The following is a 19,620-nucleotide window of genomic DNA, read 5'->3' as shown; positions in this document are numbered from 1 at the left end:
CAATAGGTCAGAAAAGGAGGAAATAACTTCCAGGTCCTGTTCCATAATATTTTTGTCACTCTGAATACCCTCTGGGCTTTCAACCTTTGACTCAGCTTCTCGGCTGCTCAGGGCTGCTTGGGCTTGTCAGCTGCACCGGTGCCAAGACAGAGAGCTCAAACCTGCCTTCAGAGAAAACTTTGCTAGAGTATCCAACAGCATGGTGAGAAAGACAAGAAAGCAGCCACTGAGTACGACAGACCTGTACCTGCCATGGGCCTAAGAAGCTGAGTAGAAAAATTGAAGTTCTTAGGTCTAGTCCCCACTGAGCAAGTTGGACTTCTTTATTTGCTAGGAAATATGCTGATTGCACTGCAGTTTCTCAAAATACAGAGTGAAACTGGGTTTGTCGAGGTGGGACTCTGCTGAAGGCAGGTATGTAAGAACATGACAAATGTATCAGAAATACTTTCTATATATATTTTGTCAAAAAATCCCTGCACTTCTCAGCCCATTCTTTACTGTCATGCAAGCAATGTTAGCATATGGAGGGCTCAGAGGGTAGGATGCAGAGATAAGAAGATGTCTATGGAGCAAAACTGGGCCAAGGAAGCAGCACTGACAGAGCTGGTACAATGCAAAGTCACCAGGGTTCTGGAAGGGCTTGGTAGGTTGGCATGCTACACCTTCACAACATTATTGATTCAGACCACATCAACAGCACAGGCACTTTTACACTGCAGCTACTCAAACAAGTTCTTATGGGCTGCAGTCTGGTCTGCGTAGCTTCGCATGGGTGTTGGAAGCCCACCATTCCTTCCCTGCTTTGTTCTTGGCACAGTGCTGGACCAGTCCTGAATCCCTGAGCACATACCTGTTCCACAACTAGGAAAAGAGACATTCCCTGCTCTGGGCTGCTGGCTTCCCAGCATACCTCATGTGCCACACCAGCACATCTAAGCACACTCCCCTGAAAGTCTCTGTAAGCCCCCAAGACTCTTCCAAACTGCAGAAATAGCCTATCGCTGCTATTGCCATCACACCCTCTTTTCCCACTGAAACCAAGCTGTGCAGCTGGCCATGTTTATACATGATACAAAGCGTGCTTCAGTCACGGGGTAAAACTTTCAGAGTCCATTTGTGACAACCTTTCCAAGAGTTGTTTGCCTACCTCAATTTGTGATAAGGTGTTCAGATCTTATCTAAAACACTAGAAAATCTCTATTTCCTTTAGGATTTAGTATTTTGAGTACTGACAGAGTAAAGAAGGTACTGTTCTCATAATTTTGTACATCTATGCCAAAATTGGTAGGTAGTTCCAGACTATGTAAATAAGGCCATTCATACCATATACATTCACTTGGTCATGGTGATGCCAGAGGTGAAAGAAAGGGTTTTGGTTCCTTCTGCATGAACTTTGCAGAGATGTAGAGAGCATGCATGATTTCCTCACTGTTCCCTCCCGATGCACCAAGTACCATTTGCTACTACAGTGGTTATGGTGAAATCTTCTTGGAAAGAAGTCCTGAATTGTTTTGTGTTTGCCATATTTTCCCTTGCACTTCAATAGCTCTTTTACTTCTTTGGCCTTCATCCATTGTTCAAAATGCTGCCAGCAGATTTCCTTGCTTATGTCTAAGCTCATGCTAAACAGGACCTTTGGGTGCTCCTACAGAAATGAGCTCTTAATGAACAAAGTGAAACATCCCTTTTGTCCTGGAGCTCGGTGATGCTGCATGCATGCACAGCATAACACAATCTCCTACAACTCCAATTACATTTTCAGGCTTCTCTATACACACCTGCTGTAGATTGGTTATCTCAAGTCTGCTCTGTGGATTGTACAGGTGAACTTGCTTAAAGCCATTGATTTAGCTGGAGATCAATGTACTGAAAATGGAACTATCAGTTTCTGCAAAATGTGACATACAGTGGCATTTAAGGCAGAGCTAAGTAGAAATCCTTCCATTGCATTGCAGACAATACTAACAGGAATTGATTTCACCCTGTGAAGGTCTGTGTTTGTTTATTCAATGGCTAAGCAGTTTGCTGGTGGTTGTTCCCGATTCTGAATACTTTGCCTAATCCCATGTTTGAAGCAGATGAAAGGGAGACTCAGCACACCCTATGGAAAATCAAGCGAAAACTGCATGGGCAAGGAGGATTCAGCTCCAAAAGCAGTCTTAGAAGCTGGAGCCCAAAGCAACTTCTACATTTTATGTCCTCCTTTGCCAGCTCAGTGCTCTCTAAAGTGAGAGCTGCTCCAGTCAGATGTACAACGCAGGAGGACAGCCCTGTTTTATGAGCATATCTCAGAACAACATACTAGAAGAATACATGCTCTAGACAAGCTTCTCATAAAACTGCCTACCTGGCGCTGCATGTCTCAGGGATTGTGCTGGTCTCTCAAAGCTCCTTGTGTGAGGTAGCACTTTCATCCTCACCACTCAGAAAATTTCCCTTCCAGGGTGCTACCAGCAGAGTCTGACAAGAAAAGCCCATATAAAACCTGTCTGAGATCAATCAATCAACCAATCAAGGAAGAGGATAAATGGCTGCAAATGAGAGATGCTACTGTATTAATAACACAAATTACATGTTCAGAAAATGACCAAACTATTAGTAGTTACTGGGCTCAGAGAACTAAGACTGAGAAAGGAACTTTTCAGCTTTTCCACCTCTGCTCAGTTCTCGCCTGGGTCAGCAAGGATCTGAGCCTGCAGAGTACCCCTGAGCACTGCTCGGGGCCCACAGGTCATACTGAAGTGTTACAGAATGCATCTGTCTGAGTTAAGACCCCCAAAATCTAATCCAGCGTCTACTGGGGTTAGTGGAAAAGCTCCCAGTGACTCTGCAGAGTGTTCACTGACCACAAGCCCAGATCACTTGCTGGCTGCTCAACAGGCATGCACTGAAGTCACCAGCATAGAGCGGTGCTCTTAGTATTCCTTACATGACAAATAAGTATCGTGATCTGCCTGACATCCCTGATGTCCAGGTTAAAAACTAATTAGGCCCAAGATGCCAAACTCCCATTTTGTTGAGGAAATGGTGCATTTAGGTAACAGCTCAGGCACACAGAAGCAGTCAGAGGAGAGGCTCATAATGCTGCTGCTGTTATCTTATTAACCAAAAAGTGTAACTCCAGCCTCATGGGCAGGGGAAGCAGGTGACTGTGCCTTGAGATATTTTTTCTGCCTCATCTAATAATGATTTGCTCATCCTTTTCTTTTGTTCAGAGAATATTCATTAAATAGGGAACAGAAGCAGGTGGCAGTACTCTAGTTTGATACATGCTGCAATCCAGAAGGGATTCATGTCTTTTCTCAGTAAGGTTTGTCTTTCCCAAGTCATATCTGTTGCATTGTGTCCCTTCGTCCTTTAATGCTGTAGGGGCTCTTGGGCCCATCACTAACTGGGTTCAACAGACAGCTAAGAGTATGTTTAGTCACAGCTTTATCTCATTAATCTGGGGAGTGCTCAGATCTCACATGAGATGGATGTCCCTGTCTGTGATTATGCACACATATTTCTCCTGTATTGTGAGACTAGAGGAAAACATGGCCCATTTTTTGCATCCCCTGAGGCTAGAGTCTCACTTCATTCACACTCACAAAAGCCTAGAGTCACTCCATTAGCTAGAGTAATTCCAGCCTGCCTAAAATCAGAGGGGAGCCACGCACCAAGTGGGCTAGGAGCATACCTCTGCTGTCAACAGTGGGAAAGAAAGAAAGAAAATAATCCACTTCACTGATTACATCTCTAACATGATGCAAGGCAATATTTTGCAATAATCTTGCTCAGAGTGTTTTCCACAGACATTCTGGTGTGAGCTGCTGTGCCGACTCAGCTGCTGTCAAGTATTTCCATAGCTCAGCTCTGCAAAAGAAGAGAGATATTAGTGTCACTGTTGAAAAATTCATACCCAGATTCACTGCTTTAGCTTGCCAGCGATTTTAAGGCCAGAATGGACCATCATGATTATCTAGCCTGATCTTCCTAATAACCCAGGCAAGCAAAGTTCACACCAGGATTTCTACATCAAAGGCAGTTACTGGCAGCAGAACTGGCTGTTTGAAAAGGACGCTGGACCTCAGTTCAAAAGGCTCCATATCCATCTTTCAGTAACCTGACTCAGTGATTTAAGTACTGCCACTGCCCAAATGCAAACTTTTATTTCTATTTGGATATATCTGGCTTTTACCTACAGCCAAATTCCTGTTGTTTACAGATTTTACAGAGTAACTTCTATTAAGTTAGATAATTTCCTGCAATAACAAATGAACCTACTGCTTTAGCAGTTATGGATCATACCTGCTTGTCAAAAAAGGAAATTAGAAGGCATTTCACCTGACAAAAGATGAGTTAGAGAATGCAGGTCATCCATGCCAAGTGCAAGGACATTGGTACTTAAAGCGGTGGAAAGTGTAGGAGCAGTGCTTCTGTGGTTGTTGTGAAGATCATGATTGATACAGGTGTAATCCAATGAAGGAAAAATGATTGATATGTTTATTATTTGAAGTTCAGTTTCAACCGTTTTGACTCAGCCTTAAATGCGTTAGGCTTTTTTTCCACTTAAGGGAGACACTGCTCAGCTAATTGCTTTTGGAGGCTGTAGGTTCTGACTCTGAATTTAGAGAAGTTCCAGCTCCAAGAAGGATGGAGTACTTCCCAGTAAGAAATTAGTCAGGCTCTATAGCATCACAGTCTGTTTCTGTAATGAATAATGTTCAGGAACATGCAGCAGCAGTTTCCTTCTAAATGGGATATTGTTTCAAGGAAAAATTGAAATAGGAAAATGAAATCTTGTTTTCTACATTTGTAAGACTTTTAATCTGAACAATCCACCACAATCACTATCAAATGTTTTGTCAGATCAAATATGATTTTTCACGACAGAAAAAACAGGCTTGGGTTAAAACGAAAAAAAAATCACCCAGCAAGGCTTAAATACCCTTTTAATGTCTCACTGCTGTGCCCTCTGGGCCACTAATCAACACAGTTACCAGCTGACCTTCCCAGATTTTTAAGACAATCCTTTAGGAATTCATGATTAATGCATAATCTTGTTCATGAAGCAGTTCCTGCTGCAACACCAACATACTCACAAAGGTTAGTCAACTAATGAGACTTCATCACAAAACCTGTGAATGACAGGGAGGAGGGAGATGATTTATTTAAGTGGGTAGATGGCTGTAAACAAAAGAAGGTATCTTCAGCAATTCCTTAATTTATTTACTTCTTAAGAAAAAGATGTTCAGTCTCCTATAAGGATGACACATCTCTGACAGGATTTCTTTTTAAATGCTATTTTGTTTAATAAATCATGTAAATTCCAGCATGTAAACTAGAGCATTACAGACAGGCTTGTAAATAATTAACTGCTCGTTTGCATGGAGGGGGAGAAAATACCCAATTCAGCAAATCAGGCAGGAAGCTGATTGTTTATCCTCATAAGAAATGAAGAGTTGGCTTCTAAAATTCTTGTGGGTTTGCTGGTGTGAGGAAAGAGGTGGTTTTTCACTTGAAGTGTCAGTTTGAGATGGGGAATCTAGTGTGTTTCAAACTAGCTAGTAAGTCTCCTTTATATTTAAGATTTGCAAGGGGTTGATCATAAAGCTTTTTTTGTTTGTTTTTCTGCCACCCTTTAGCTCAACTTTCTGCTTTGGGAATGATGGGGTAGGAGACATGGCCAGCAAGGGGATGGTTCTGGTAAGTGGAAGCTAGTGGTATTAAGAACAAAACAATGTATGTAGGTATTACTAAAAAATATATGAACCTGCATAACCATCCTAAAACCAACGAACTCAAATGTGCCTTTTTGAGGCATCTGTCACTGGTTTTAGAAAATGAATTAGTTATAATTCTCACAGTGGTGGTGCATTTGGCAACAAAAGCGTTCAGGGCTTCAGAGAAATCTGTGCAAGAAGAGCTCCCCAATGTATTTGTCAGTATTTCAAAAAGCACCAAGACCTTTATTAGGCTTGAATTTCAGGAATGATGAGTTTTGGTGTTGCTGAGTGAAGTGTTAAGTCAGTTAATGCTAAAGCTACTAATGTTTTCTGTGATGCTGGATCTTGTTCTCTCCACCTTGAAGCTTCTAGTCTTTGAACCTGTGGTAACTGTAGCCTCTTATTTGAACAATAAAAACAACTACATAGGGAGTTACATAGACTGGAGGGGAAAAAAAAATCTGCTTTGCCTTTGCAGGGCTTTCTGCGTAAATGCTTCTAGACACATTAAAGTGAAATATACCAGCCAAAGGTGCTACCTTCGCAGTTAAATTGCCGTGATGTGATTTATCTGTCAGAAACACAAGGTTCTATGAAGCCACTTACTGTAACATCTCAGTGAAAATAACAAAATTATCAAGAAGCAAAACTTATTAGAAAGAAAAACTTGCTGTTGCCTAAAAAAGGCCTTGGCTGCCCCAGCACTTTCTGACCAAATGCTGTGTAGTTGATGGCTCTGTAATGCATGTGTATATTATTTGTACTGATTGGAAACTGGATGTGGGAATGAATCATAGTATCATGCCAGGCTACCTGTAAAATGTGTTGTTCTTAGGACAAACAGCATCTGCAACATACCTTTAGAGTAAGAGAGTTGTATCTATCAGCATGACAAAGCTTTGCATTTCTGTAGTGCTTAGTAACTAAGGATTTAAAGGCAGTGTCTAAATATTGATTAGTCTGTGGCTAATTATGGAGCAGTCTGGTAGGTCAGTGTTACTAGCTGCTGCCTTTGGAGGACAGAAATAGGCTAGTGAGGTGATACGGGGATAGAGCAAATATCTGGCAGGGCTGTGATAAGAGCTTACACCTGCTGACGCGTGGTATGTAAACTGTCCTCTGCTCTGCTCACCTCTAGCTGGAGGGCTGCAGCCCCTGAAGGGGCTCCTCTGCCTCTGAGGTACCTGTAACATGTCCCTTTAGATAGGCAAGGTGTCACAGCAAAGGAGAGCAGAGTCAGGGTCCCTGCGCTGTGCACAGGCAAATCAAGGTGCGGAGGTGTGATTTCTGCAGAGTTTGTGTCTCCCTAGCCCCAGCCTACTGCATTCACAGCATCCTCTGCACAGGCTTCCTGGTGAATCCCCTTTCTTTGGGACCTTTGACGAGCTGAAGCCTGGTGCTCTGATTACAGAAATACCTGTATTTGCTTCTCCATAGCATTTTGTGCGGTGTTGTGCTTTTGCTATTCCCTCCTTCCACCTGCTCTTCCAAGGGGACCACAGTCCTGCTAGGGAGATCAGTCTGTTGCTATGGAAATCTTTGTCACAAATGAAGACTTCACAGCAAGGCGGTGGTATTAAAACTAGACATTTACATATGCCTCTGGCTCCAGGGGAATTTGGCTCTCATCATGAAGTGCAGTGAAAGATGCAGCTGCTTTCCTGTTCCACCTAAGGTGGTGCTGGCCAGCAAGAGACAGGCTGTTGGAGGGACCCTGCACAGGCAGCCAGGCAGACCTCCCCAGTTGTGCTGTGTGCCTCTTGCATCTGTCTGCTGGAATGTGGGTCAGCGACCAGTCCTGCAGCATTAACGCCTCCTCCTCAAAACACACTTGAGCTTTTCCTCTGAAGTGCTGTGTTATAAAGCAGCAATGTCAGCAGCCCACAGAATGAAGTCAGGGAACAACATTGGAAATGGATCTGTAGAGAGGGCAGCTGTTGAACCCAAACGTGTTGGGGGGGCATACAGCCTCCTGAACGTCAAAGTGGGGGATTACATCTGCCCCCTGGGAAGGGGGCTGGGGTAACAGGAGTAATCCAAATATGCCGTCTTCACATTACTTCCCCCTAAGCGTTACTAAGTTTAGCTGCATCGCTTCTGAGAAGAACTGCTCATCTAAATCCCAGGGCCTGGCTTTGAAAATTTCAGCACGTCCCCTGTACTGCAGAATCAAAGCTTCTTCCCTGCTGAATACACCTTTGATCAGAACTGTGAGAAATATTTGCAACCATGTGAAACTTGAATGATTTGGGGTTTCATTACACACTTGAAACTCAGACCATTTTCATCAAAGGCATTGCTAAAGTTCACCAACCCTTTAACAGAACCTTTGATGGTTTATGGCTTGCATTTTGTGTGAAACTCGCAGGTTTGCTGGACTTTTTTTTTTTTTTTAGTGAAACTAGCTGAAAGTGGCTTTGACTGCATTTTGAGTCATAGAAAGAACAGGCAGCTGAATTTTGTTGTGCTTACAGCTGCTGCATGCTGTAATCTTGCCGTAAAGAGTAATTCTGCTGAGAACCAGTATTCAGGGTTTGTGGTTGTACCTGGATGAGAAGGTGGCAGACAATAGTGGTATGGCTGTCCTCTGCTCTTGTTCCCTCCGGGTTAGATATCCCACAGCAGCAGCTGGGCTTGGCATTTCCAGGTGCCAAGAAGTTCACCATTTCTCAGTGCTGATAAGTACCTTGTCCTAGATCAGCCTGGGGGGCTGCCCCTAACCTTCCATCAGAACCCTTAGTGAGCTCCCAGCTTCTGGCAGCACAGGACTCCACGGAGTCTAAGCATCCTTGTCCTGACTTTCAGTCCCTAGCAGCGTCTTTATCATCCCTAACGGCTCGGTCCCCCAAAGCATCACCCACTCCCTACTCTCTTGCCTCATTACTAATTTTTGTGCCTCCTCTCCCTGCCTGCTGCAGGCACCCTCTGGCCTGTGAGCTGTGACCTGTTGCTGCTTGTTCAGGACTGTGCTCTCTCTCTGTCAGTGAGGTTCCTTCACAGACTGGCAGCCAGGGCTGCCCTTGACTCTGCTCATCCCAGAAACAGTCTTTTCCAGGCAGACTCAGTTTTCCCTGTTCCCCTTTATCACTGGCAGGGAGGAGGGGATCTCTAACTGAGCACAAAATGATCCAACTACAGCATTGCCTAAATGGTGCTAAAACTACTGCTTAAACTCTGCTCTCTTGCTACCCTTGCTAACTAGCAGTGAGAAGCATGAGGGGAAAAGCAGTGACTTATAGTAAAGGGGCAGAACAGATGGATAAATGCTAAATTTGCCATTTGCACCGGCATTCCCTGTGTATGTATTGTATTTGCAAGTCTGTGTTCTCTTCTGTAAATCACTGAAATATTCTGAACAGTGTTTCCTACCTAGAACCATTTGCAGACCTTCAGAAGTCAGAGCAGCCAGAGCCTCTGCTACACGTTTTTATTTCACCTTTTTAACTTAATGGAACTCGCTTCCCTTTGGAAAAGCTGGAGCTTGGTTTTGCTTAACCCTCGGTCCAAAGGCACAAACCTGAGGAAACTGAGATGTTACTATTCTCCTCTGGTTTGGAAGAGAGCTGGGAGAGTTACATTTCCATTACATATGTCTACTTGAGAGGCCTTTGCCTGTTTAGATGCAAACTTCTGATTCAACCAAAATATAAGCCTTGGAAAATCATGTGTGTAACTGCAATACAGCAAATGATGGTACCTTGCTGCCTGGGGTAAGTGCTGCTGGGAGTGCTGCAAGGGATGTAGAAATGTCCAGTACATTGTACCTTCTGTAATATGTAACTTCTATGCCATGAAACTTGACCTTCATCAAGATTTCCTTATCCTCCACAAGCAAAGTACTAGTGCTTTATTTTAATTATGAGTATACTTAGCTTGAATCAAAGTATCGTACTTTGAACAGCAGCATTTTTTTCAAATGTGAAATGGTACCTCTCTGGTACTGATAGTTCTGTGAGGACACTGCTTCCTTCTCTACATTTTTCTCCAATTGTTTGACCAGCCCATCCCACCAGGCAGTTGCTTCTTGTCTCAGTTAAAGCGGCAGTGCATTATGGCACAGCTCACAGCACTCTTCTTTGCTGGAGAGCAGAGGTGTAAATAAAGCCCTGGGGAAGCATGGCAGCAGACTGGATCACAAAACAGAGGGGCCTCTTTGATGTGCTCCACATGATGCCTTCTCCTATAGAGAAGAGGCAGCTGTGGCATGGACACGGTGCAGAGCACCTCTGACACAGCAGGCTACCTCTGAGATGCTACCCCAGCATGCAGGCTCTGCACCAAAGGAAGCTATCAAGTTTCAGGGCAAGCTGAAAAAACTTGCACCTGCTCATGGTGCTCTCGTACTCCACAGTTTAGGCTTGCACTGGACCTGTCACTAAACCCTTCTTCTCAGATGTGCCTGAGTGCAGTGAAGCAGGCACACAGATAGCCCAGAGCTACCAACGCTGTCTCTAATGAGGGCATGAGGGACATGACCTCCCTGTTGCTGATGTTAACATACCAAGCAGACAGGAGCAAACCTGATTTGCATCAGCTGAAGTGACGTGAGAGCAAAGTGAAGTCACATGTTCTCATTAGGAAGCTCAACAGACAGGGATGAAAGTCATAAGGGACAGTAAATGCTGCAGGGCTTGTTCAGGTAATATGGTTATAGCCAGCCTCTCCATCTTCTTTGTGCATTTCCTTCTCTCCCGTTACAAGAATGCTTTCCTGCTTTATGCCTTTTCCTTGTTTAGTACATCAGAAGGAAAGCTACACTGGTTTACCACGTCTAATCCTCTTAGACTGACTCCTCTCAGCATCATACCTGTGCTGTGAATGACCGCTGCTTTGCATAATAGCCAAACGTAACAAATAAATAACAAGTGTGTGGCAAGAGATAGGCTAGGTCTTACACCAAAGTAAATTCAAGGCTGAATTTTTTGAGTCTGCATTGGAGTAGGCAGTCAGGAAATATTGTTTCTATCTTTGTCCACCCAGGGCATTGTATGACTGGTGAGTCTTGAAGTCAGAGGAGGCAGATGGTGCTTGTGGAAGCCAGGCCAATGCTATGTAATGGGGACATGGCCAAAATCTTTTTCTCTGGCAACCTAATGAGATAAAAACTTGGGGGGAGGAATAAAATCACTCTTTAACTGCATCTGAATAAACTCCCCATTGCTCACTTCCACTTAATATTTGAGGATGCTAAGGTGAGGGTTTCAGATGCGGGTTGTCCCCAGCGGGTCTGCAAAGCTAGAAAAGCTAGAAAACTGTGGAGGTGCAGCAGCTTGGGGGACATTCATATCTGTGCATAATGCCCAGAGTGTGCTGAAGTCTTTGCATGCGGTGTTCGTTGAGTGTGGGCTTTGGGAGGTGCAGTCTTTGCAGCCAAGGACTGTTTGCATGAGTGCATTCCTGGCCCATTACAGCCATGCTTTTCTGCCTTGGAGATGTCCCTTCAAGCATGAGGATTTGTTGCATGTGTCTGCACACATACACAAACAGTGCACAAGTATTATTGGGGGGTGAGGGGTGTTTATATGTGGAAGTAGGAGTCAGACTAGGATAAATTGTTCTGCAAATCTAAAAGCACAGGGAAATGCAGGCAGCAAATGTAAAAGTCGAATGAGGGTCAGTTATTGTTCGTCAAGTTAATCTGAAGTGGGTGAGATGAAGAGAGATAGCTTCTGTATTACCACCAGGATGCTTGGCATGCACTCGGATGTGTGAAGGAGGGCATCTTGACAAGGCAAGCTAGAGATGTGAGGACATTATGGGCTTTTTAACCTGGCAAAAAACACTACAAAAAGCCACAGGACATGGTCTAGCAACTCAAATTAACAGTTCAGTATGGATTCTCAGTTTTTAGAGTACACAGAAGTCACCTCATTACTGTGGATGTTAGCTGAGCTGATGAGATCAAAGCTAGCAAGGGACGAAACTGCATTCCTGCTAGATCGTTACCCAAAGATGTCATTTGGCCAAGCAAGGGCTCAGCAAATAAGAGAGTGCAGCTGAGGAGCTGTAGAGGAAGGGAGAAGGTCAGGTGTGCAGGAGGGAACTGGTGATGCCAGTGATGATCTCAAGACAGCTGGCGTGCCAGGAAGGGTGCTAAGACTGATTGGAATCAGAATCTGAAAACTGGGGCTAAAAGAGAATTTGTGATGAAAGTTAATAATCTAGAAAGTGCTAACTAACATTTGCTGTCAAGACTGTGTCCCAGAATAATGGATGTCTACATCAACAGCAACAAAAGGCCGTGAAAGGACATTGCACAATATTGCATGCATGCAGGATGGAAAATGGAAGAGGGCAGCGAAGCATCTTTTATCTGCTGCTCAAACAGTGCTGTGTAATCCAATATGTGACAGTTTAGGGTGAGGCCACTCTGAATGAAGCATATAGTTTATAGCTGTGCCAGGTTTTGTGTGGGTGTGCACACATAACATGCATCCAGACTAGCTGTGATGCACATGTGTGTGGTTGCTAACTAGTGTGTGCAAACCGTATGGCATATGTGAGCAAGTCAGCGTATGCATTGTCAAGAGGACAGTCAGAGAAAGCAATCCTCCCCTCCCACTGTGAAGAATTTGCACCCTACCTTATGCCAGAGTAAAGAAATTCAGAAGGAGCTACGAGAAAAGCAGCCAGTCCATTGGGAAATGAATGCCTGTCAGATTTGGAGATTAAATGGAAGCACGAAAAATCTGGCTTGTTCCTGCCAAAACCAACTTTGATTACTTTATAATTCAACATGTGTTACCAGCTCCTATTATTAGAAATCCAAACTTCCTCCACTGTGGGAAGAGGCTGAGATGGAGCTTTCTAGCCTTGTGTAAGTTAATTACAGTACACATGTTAAAAGCAGCATCTGTCTTAGTCAATCTAGTTGATTATTGCAGCACTTTATTTATAGTTATCATCAAGGTGAAGGATGACACTAATATAAGTGGAGAGCTTCCTGCAGATCTTGCTCAACTATGTATTCTGCAAAACCAGCTATGCCAGGTCTGGTGGGTCTTGTCTTCTGGAGCTAGGCCAGGTGAAGCCCTTGATGGGCTTGTAGCAAACATGTGCTTTGACTACAGAGTTACAACAAAGATACTAAGACCTGGCTATTAAAATCAGCTGTGAAAACAGTAGGGTTGTTAGATCTTTGTGGTAGTCCAGTGGCCAAAATTTTTGATGCTCCACTTCTATTCTCAGCTCCCTCTAATGCAAATGTTTCTGGTCTCATGACTGGATGCTTTGATTTATCACTTGATAGTACCCTGTTCTTTCCCTTATGTCTAATTTTGCTGCCTAGTGTTATTTCAACTTCTGGACAGGATCTACAATGTGTGAGTGTCAGGGTGACTGACAAAGCCAACAAAAGCATACCAGATGAGTTTTCATTGCAAATGTGGGAAGCTTCTGAACAACTGAGGTCTTGAGGTCTGGCCTTGGCTAAAAGCTCAAAGTATGGAAACAACTCCTCCCTCCTGCATTATGGCCAGTGGGCTGGTGTGCTGCTGGTGTCCCACAGGAGGTATAGAGTTAGCATTCATGGTATGTTTGAGTGCTCTTGCCTTCCACAGTGCTGATGGAGCTGGGAGGGTGGCACTGACACCATTCCTCATGAGATGCAGGCCTGGGGAAACCTTGGGTTGCTTTCTATTCACAGTACAAATGAAAAGAATCTGTCTGCCTCCTAAACTAAAATACACAGGTAAACAAGAAATGAAAAATCTTGAGCAGAAAAAAACCTTTCCTTTGGGTTTTAAAGCAGCAGCCAGGCAGACCAGCAGCACTCAGCAAGCCCAGTTAGCGAGCAGCTTGGAGAAGCAGCAGTCTGATGGCAGTGACTGTCTCCAGGGATGTTCCTCCTGGACATGGTTTGTGATCTTATGGTCAGGAAACCTAGTTAGGTGGTGATGGGGAATGGAAAGAGCATTGACAGATCCTCACCAAATCTAAAGCAGTAATACTCATGGACCTGGGTTTTTTCTTGTAAGAATACTTCTCAGAGGGCTTGGCTTCCTGAGTTTGTATTTATAACAGCCTAACTGCTAGCAACCTATCTTCTGTGTGCAGTTTCAGCAGAGGTATTGCAGGTGCCAGCTGTGGTTTTTGTGTGACAGTCGTGTACACAGACACTTTGTGCAGCAGATCTGGTACCCATTTACCAGATCAAAAGGAAATCTAAACAGGCTGACTAGCTCTGTGTCCTGTAGCAGCATGGTAGGCTGGTGCTGTCTGATAAGAGATCAAACTTCCCTGGGTTTTATGCAAGGACCATTCCATTCTTATGATTCCTGTCTTTTGCTTTGCTGCTTATCTTTCCAAAACTCACAGAACAAAATGTAGCTAGAAAAAAAATGCCTGACTCTTTACTGTAAAGTTGGATTTTAAATGTACAACACAGGGCATCAAAGGGTGGCCATGATTCCAGATGCTTCTTCCCCACCTCATCAGAAGGAAATCCCCACCATCACCACTTCTCCAGAGCAGGAAAACACAGGCCTGGGCACAACCATCAAGTGCCTCTCTGCTTCTCCAGGTCCCCATGCATGGACCAAAGTAAAAGCCATCATGCTCCATGGATGTGGTACTTGCTGGGATGCACTGACTCTCTGTTCACCTCCTTCTAGCTGAGAACCCAGTATGGACCTACAGTTCATGTGATGGGGCATGCAGTTTATAGCAAGAAGTGCAATACCTGATGGTACCATAACTGAACATAGTCTCCAGGTTACTCTGCAAAGATGAGAGGTGTGAGCAAACAGGTCAGGTGCTGAAAGAAGCTCTTTGAGTATTTCTGATTCAGCTGAAACAGTGGCTCTTGAAATACTTTGAGGAGTCAAACACTCTGAAATACTTCGAGATGTAATCGTGAAATACTTTGAGGAGCTACCAGCTGGCCTTCCAGACAAAATGCAGGCAGGTTAGGCTGGTTGGGAGGGAATTAATGTCCCTTGGGACACCAGCAACACGAGATCTAATAGCCCTGTCCCCTTTAGTCTTTCTATTTAAAGTGGGCCTGGACCCCACACAAAGGGTGTCTCCCAGATCAGTACCACAGGAACAGCTGGAGCAAAGCAATCCTCATGAGCAGTGGAGCCATTGTGTCCAACTCCCACTGACTACTGAGGGAATGTGTTCATTATGAAACAATTAATGGTTGTATGATTAGAGAGAACTATTACTCAGTGGAAGATAGCTTCAAAAGGTCACAGTTGCTGTGTGTTTACTCCCAGGAGGTCCGTGGAGCCACTCTGGTATGAGGGATGGAGAATACCACGTCCTTGCTCACTGGGGGGAACGGGCTCCCACAGCCTGCACGGGGCTCATCTTACTGTGTTTCCTCATCCACCTCCAGCCTTGTGCCAGGGTGACCAGAGCCTGAAGGGAAGCTCTGTTCTTCCCATGGCTCGGCTGTTCTGTGGTGAGTGGCCATGGTGGGTAGTGCTCCTGTTGGTGCTGTAGCTGCTCAGCACGCCAACCATCCTGGGCAGCCAGGCAGGCAGCTGCTGCTGGCAGAGTGTGTGTGTGTGCACCCGCGCACAGCGGGGGTATTAGACTTGACTTTACTGTTCCTGTAAGCCAGGAGGAGTGACTGACATGGTGAAAATGCCTCTGCTCAGCATGAGTCTTTGTAGTGCTGCAGCCCAGGGATAAAGTGTTCAAACATACACCCCAAAGGGAGCCTTCTCCCAGCTGACACAAGCTGAAGTCTTTTGCAGAGGCTCCTCACCTGTGGCTGGATGCCTGCCTTCCTCCTCCACTCCCCATCACAGTGAAGTGGTGCCAGGTAAAAGCAGATGAAAGATTGCTTCTCGTTTGGCAACAAATAACTTCCAAGCTCATCCAAGAGACTTTCAACTTAACTGCTCTCTTCGCTCCTTTCATGTCTTCTCTTTGTTTGCCAAGCACGCTAATGCAAGCTCCAAATAAGCATCTGCACTCATAAGACAGGAACAAATAGGGAAAGGATAATAATATCCAAAGGTTTTACAGGAGAGGTTAAAAACGGAGCCAGACTACAGAGACTGCTGAATAGTGGTTTGCTTGACTGATGCTACAAAGGCAAAAGACAGAAAAATCTTTGGAAAATGCCCCTGAGCAGTGATTGCTTTCTCAGAAAGCCTTGCAATTAGCATGAAAGGAGTCTTTCCAAGCTTCTAAGATGCATTAAAGATGTTATTATGAAATAATTAAGCTACATGGAATAACTTGAGATCCACTCTGTCCCCTGCGCCTCCATCTGTTGAGGTATTTATGCAGAGGCAATGTACCAGGTCTTCGCAGCCTTCAGACCATTTGTATGGTCCTTGCTCCCTGCTGCCCTGTACCAACTGTCTGCAGTACACACTGGCCTGCCTAAACTGGACAGGAAAGGTGAAATGAGCATTGTGTGTCAATAGCATCATCCTCAGGTACAAGCCTGCATAGCCAAAGCCCTGATATCCTGAGGTCAGGAGCCAGTGCTCTATGACCTCAGGATGCATCAGGGCTGCTTTCCCTTGCACCAGTTAGTCACACTGCACACACAACATCGGGAGCACGCAAGTTCTCCAGGGGGCTTTGTGTAGACTGAGGATTGCTGAACAGAGAAATTACAAGACTGGATTAATCCATTCACTAGTTGATTGATGCCTTCTCCTATTCGTCCTTTCCATATTTACTCTGCTGCTGAGAACTAGAAGCCAGTGTTTTCTCAAGCAAATGTTATGTGTGATTGTGTGTTTCTGGGAAGCTAAGAAAGAAATATTTAGTAGCTTGAAAACCCACAACGGTGTCAGTGTTGAATTTGAGGTATGTAGAGTAAGTCTTTCCTTTTTCCTTCACCCTTACTGCGTGCTCCATGGAGACCCACTGTCATGTCTCCCTGGAGAGGCACAGGCTGGTCCAGAGCAGCTCCATTGGTGCTGCGTGCCCGTGAGGTGCAAGTGGCTGCAGGCAGCGATGCAAGAGCTATGCCCCCATATAGGAATGCTGCCCAGAGAGCTGGGATTTATAAGCATGAACGTAGCTGTCTGCACAGCAACATATGGGATCTTTTTACTCCCACTGGCTATCTGATGTGTTTCCCGCAATGAAACCCTGGCTCGCAAGGAGGAGGATGAGGCAGGGTCAGAGTTATGCCCCTTAGCCAGCCCATGGTCCCAGCCAGCTCTGGCACATGTGCCACAGGGGCGGCTTCCAGCCCTGAGACAGCGGGTGCCCTTTCACAGGCTGCTTGATGCCAGGCACTTCATTTCCCTCTGTGTCCCATCAGGACTGAGCCTGGGGCTGTGCTTTCCGTCTCTCAGATGTGAGTGCTCGAGATGAAACTCAGGGAACTCATTTACTGATGGTGAAGAAGGGAGCCACGCTGCCACTGGTGGAGGGGGTCTGTGTAATCCTTCCCACTGTCCTTTTGTCTGGTCAGGCTTTAAACCCCACACCATCAAACCAGAACCCTGTAAATGGCCTCATTTGTTGGCAAAAGGAATGAGCAATACAATTGCACTACACAGCTATAAAATGAATTATTGAACCTACAGAAGCCCCATAAAACCAGTGAACTAGCAGTTAATATCAATTGACTCCAAATTCCGCTCCAGAAAAGAATTAGGCAGGGCACAATCCTGCTTGGTACAGAAAGCAGGGCCAGCACTGTTCATCCCATGGAGTCCAAGCTCTGGGATTACTCTTGTGACTGCTGCCGCTTCCTAAATCTCCAACCTGTTACAGCCTTTCTTTCTTCTTTCTTCTCCAAGCCAAGTGTCAATGCACTCCTGGTATTTTGTTATCCTTACTTAGTCTGTCTCAGATCACAAGAGCTCAAGCCTTTCCACCTCTTGCTAGAGATGCCTGTACAGTGGAAGTCTTTACCGAATGTAGAGATCATCAATATTTACAGTGAGCGTTGCCTTAACTGACACAGCTCTCGTGGTCATGCTGTTAGAGATGTCTTGCAGCTATAGCACCTGCTGTAGCAAGTTTTATTTCACACCGTAGCTTCCAACCCTCTCCATTTGTTGTAGGTCTGCTTTTTCTTGGAGACTGGGGTAGTTACCGGAGCCACTTCCATATGATCTATCGTCCCTTGGAAAAGCTATAATCCCCAGTGACTACAAGGTCTCTCCAACTTACCCATTTTTCCAGGAGTTCCTCCCTAGCATAAGGGACTCAGCCCTGCGCAAAATCTTGCACTATTGCCACACGTGAGATGCTGGTGTGAACACCCAAGCAGAGCCAGACATCAGCGCTACATCTCTACTGTTCACCAGCTGAATCCTCCTTGTGCTCGTGTCAGCCAGGTAGGCAAGCACATCTGCTGTGTGTTTGAGGAAGAATTTCTGCATTGCCTCCTCTACACTCAAATATTCTGCATCTCCACCATGAACTGCGCTGGGGTGACAGTCTTTCCCAAGTGCGTTCCCATTAAAGTCAGTGGTGCTGAACCCAGAGTCCTTACACAGGGTTTTCACACTCACAAGTTCAGTGGGATGAGTCAAAAAACAGGGTTTGGCACAGAGAATCTTACTTGGGGGTGAGGAAGTTTCTTTCTGGGATTTGCTGCTAAGGTGATATATTACAGACCAAAAGAGTTGTGTATGTTTCCTGTCTGATATTTTCTTCCGTATCTTGAACTCAGTTGAACTGCGTGTACTGTCAAGTATTTCTTTTGTAAATGCATAGATTAATTAGCTACAGGACTTAACATGTGTCATGAGAAAAACACTTTCTGCTTTCTGATGCCGCCTTTAATGTAAAGTCTATTTGACAGGAGGTTTTCAGGAACGTTTGCCTGATGACTCATCTAAAGCACAGAGGGGAGCCTGCATTTCCACTTACCTTGGTGGAGAATGATACCCTCCTGTTAGTGTGTGAGCAGTGTTTGATCCGTTTCTTTGAAAGGAAATTTCATCCCTTTAGAAGATTTTAAGTCTTTAGGGCAGGACTTACTGATCTAATCTAGGTCCAGCCTTCTTCAAGTCAGTGGCGATGTTCCCAAGCCCTGCTGATGGGAGCTGGGCATGGCACCTCATGTATTTGTAAAATGCCAGCCCTTGTCACCTTGTGCTTGGCACACTGCACCCTCCGCTAAGCTGCTCCATGCTGCTGGACCACTGGCAGGACTCCTCAGTCACGGGTGAGACAGCTGCCTGGTGTAAACCATCCTCTGGGACAGTTCTGCACAGTCTCAGAGGACCTCCTTCTGCATCCTCTAAGAGCAAAAATCTGTCTGCAGAAGGAGAGAAGGCAGGTCCTGGAGGAGATCTATGGGAGAAGAGACATTAATTTTATCTTTAACCCTGCAGAAGTCCAAGCAGAAGGCAGCATTGATGCAGAGAAGCAGATCGATATCCTTCACACATTGGAATGTGATGGAAGTGAGGACCACGCACTGCTCAGCTGAACCTGCTGAGAGTTTGGGGTGCAATTGGGCCACCTGGGACAGAGGCAGTGATGGAGGAGCTGTTCATCCCTGTTGTGTTCGCTCCAGATCATAAAGAGCTGAAAGACAATAGCACAGAGCTCCTAAGTTATTCTGCTTTGTGCTAGAAAATGTCATGAGGCACCTGGAGTGTTGGCAGGCTGTCTCTGGTGTGAACAGCAGCAAGGACTGATGTCCAATCTTGACAACTTGTTATTCCAAGGTCCCAGTCACCAAGGAAAGACAGCCCATTTCAGCACAAGTAGCTCAGGAAGGCTTGGTACTACTTTAGATGAAGAAAATTAGGTTTGCCATCAGAAGGGCAAGAAACCTCTTTTTTTCTTTTCTCTCTTTTTTTTTTTTTTTTTAATGAAAGGCATAACTCTGAAACAAAGAATAAAATCCATGGGGATACTCTAAACCCTCAGAATTTGTGGATTTTCTCCATGCTTGAACATTTCATGTGCTTCTGCCTGTGCAAAATGAAGCAAAGTTTCCAATCCAGCTCCTGGTGGAAAAGTG

At 45.0% G+C, this 19,620-nt stretch overlaps 1 protein-coding gene across 1 annotated transcript in view; it reads left to right on the top strand.

Annotated features, from left to right (window-relative positions):
• The first annotated feature begins 1,601 nt into the window (after positions 1-1,601).
• RALY (RALY heterogeneous nuclear ribonucleoprotein) overlaps positions 1,602-19,620 on the top strand; it is a 157,965-nt gene continuing 139,946 nt past the window's right edge. The window contains exon 1 of the mRNA XM_080405691.1: positions 1,602-19,620. This exon is cut by the window's right edge and continues 14,142 nt beyond it. The gene's annotated coding sequence lies outside the window, so the exon portion shown is untranslated.

The sequence above is a fragment of the Falco punctatus genome (assembly GCF_963210335.1).
Source record: "Falco punctatus genome assembly, chromosome: 10".
NCBI classification, from domain to species: Eukaryota; Metazoa; Chordata; class Aves; order Falconiformes; family Falconidae; genus Falco; species Falco punctatus.
This window is presented reverse-complemented; position numbering and strand designations above follow the sequence as displayed.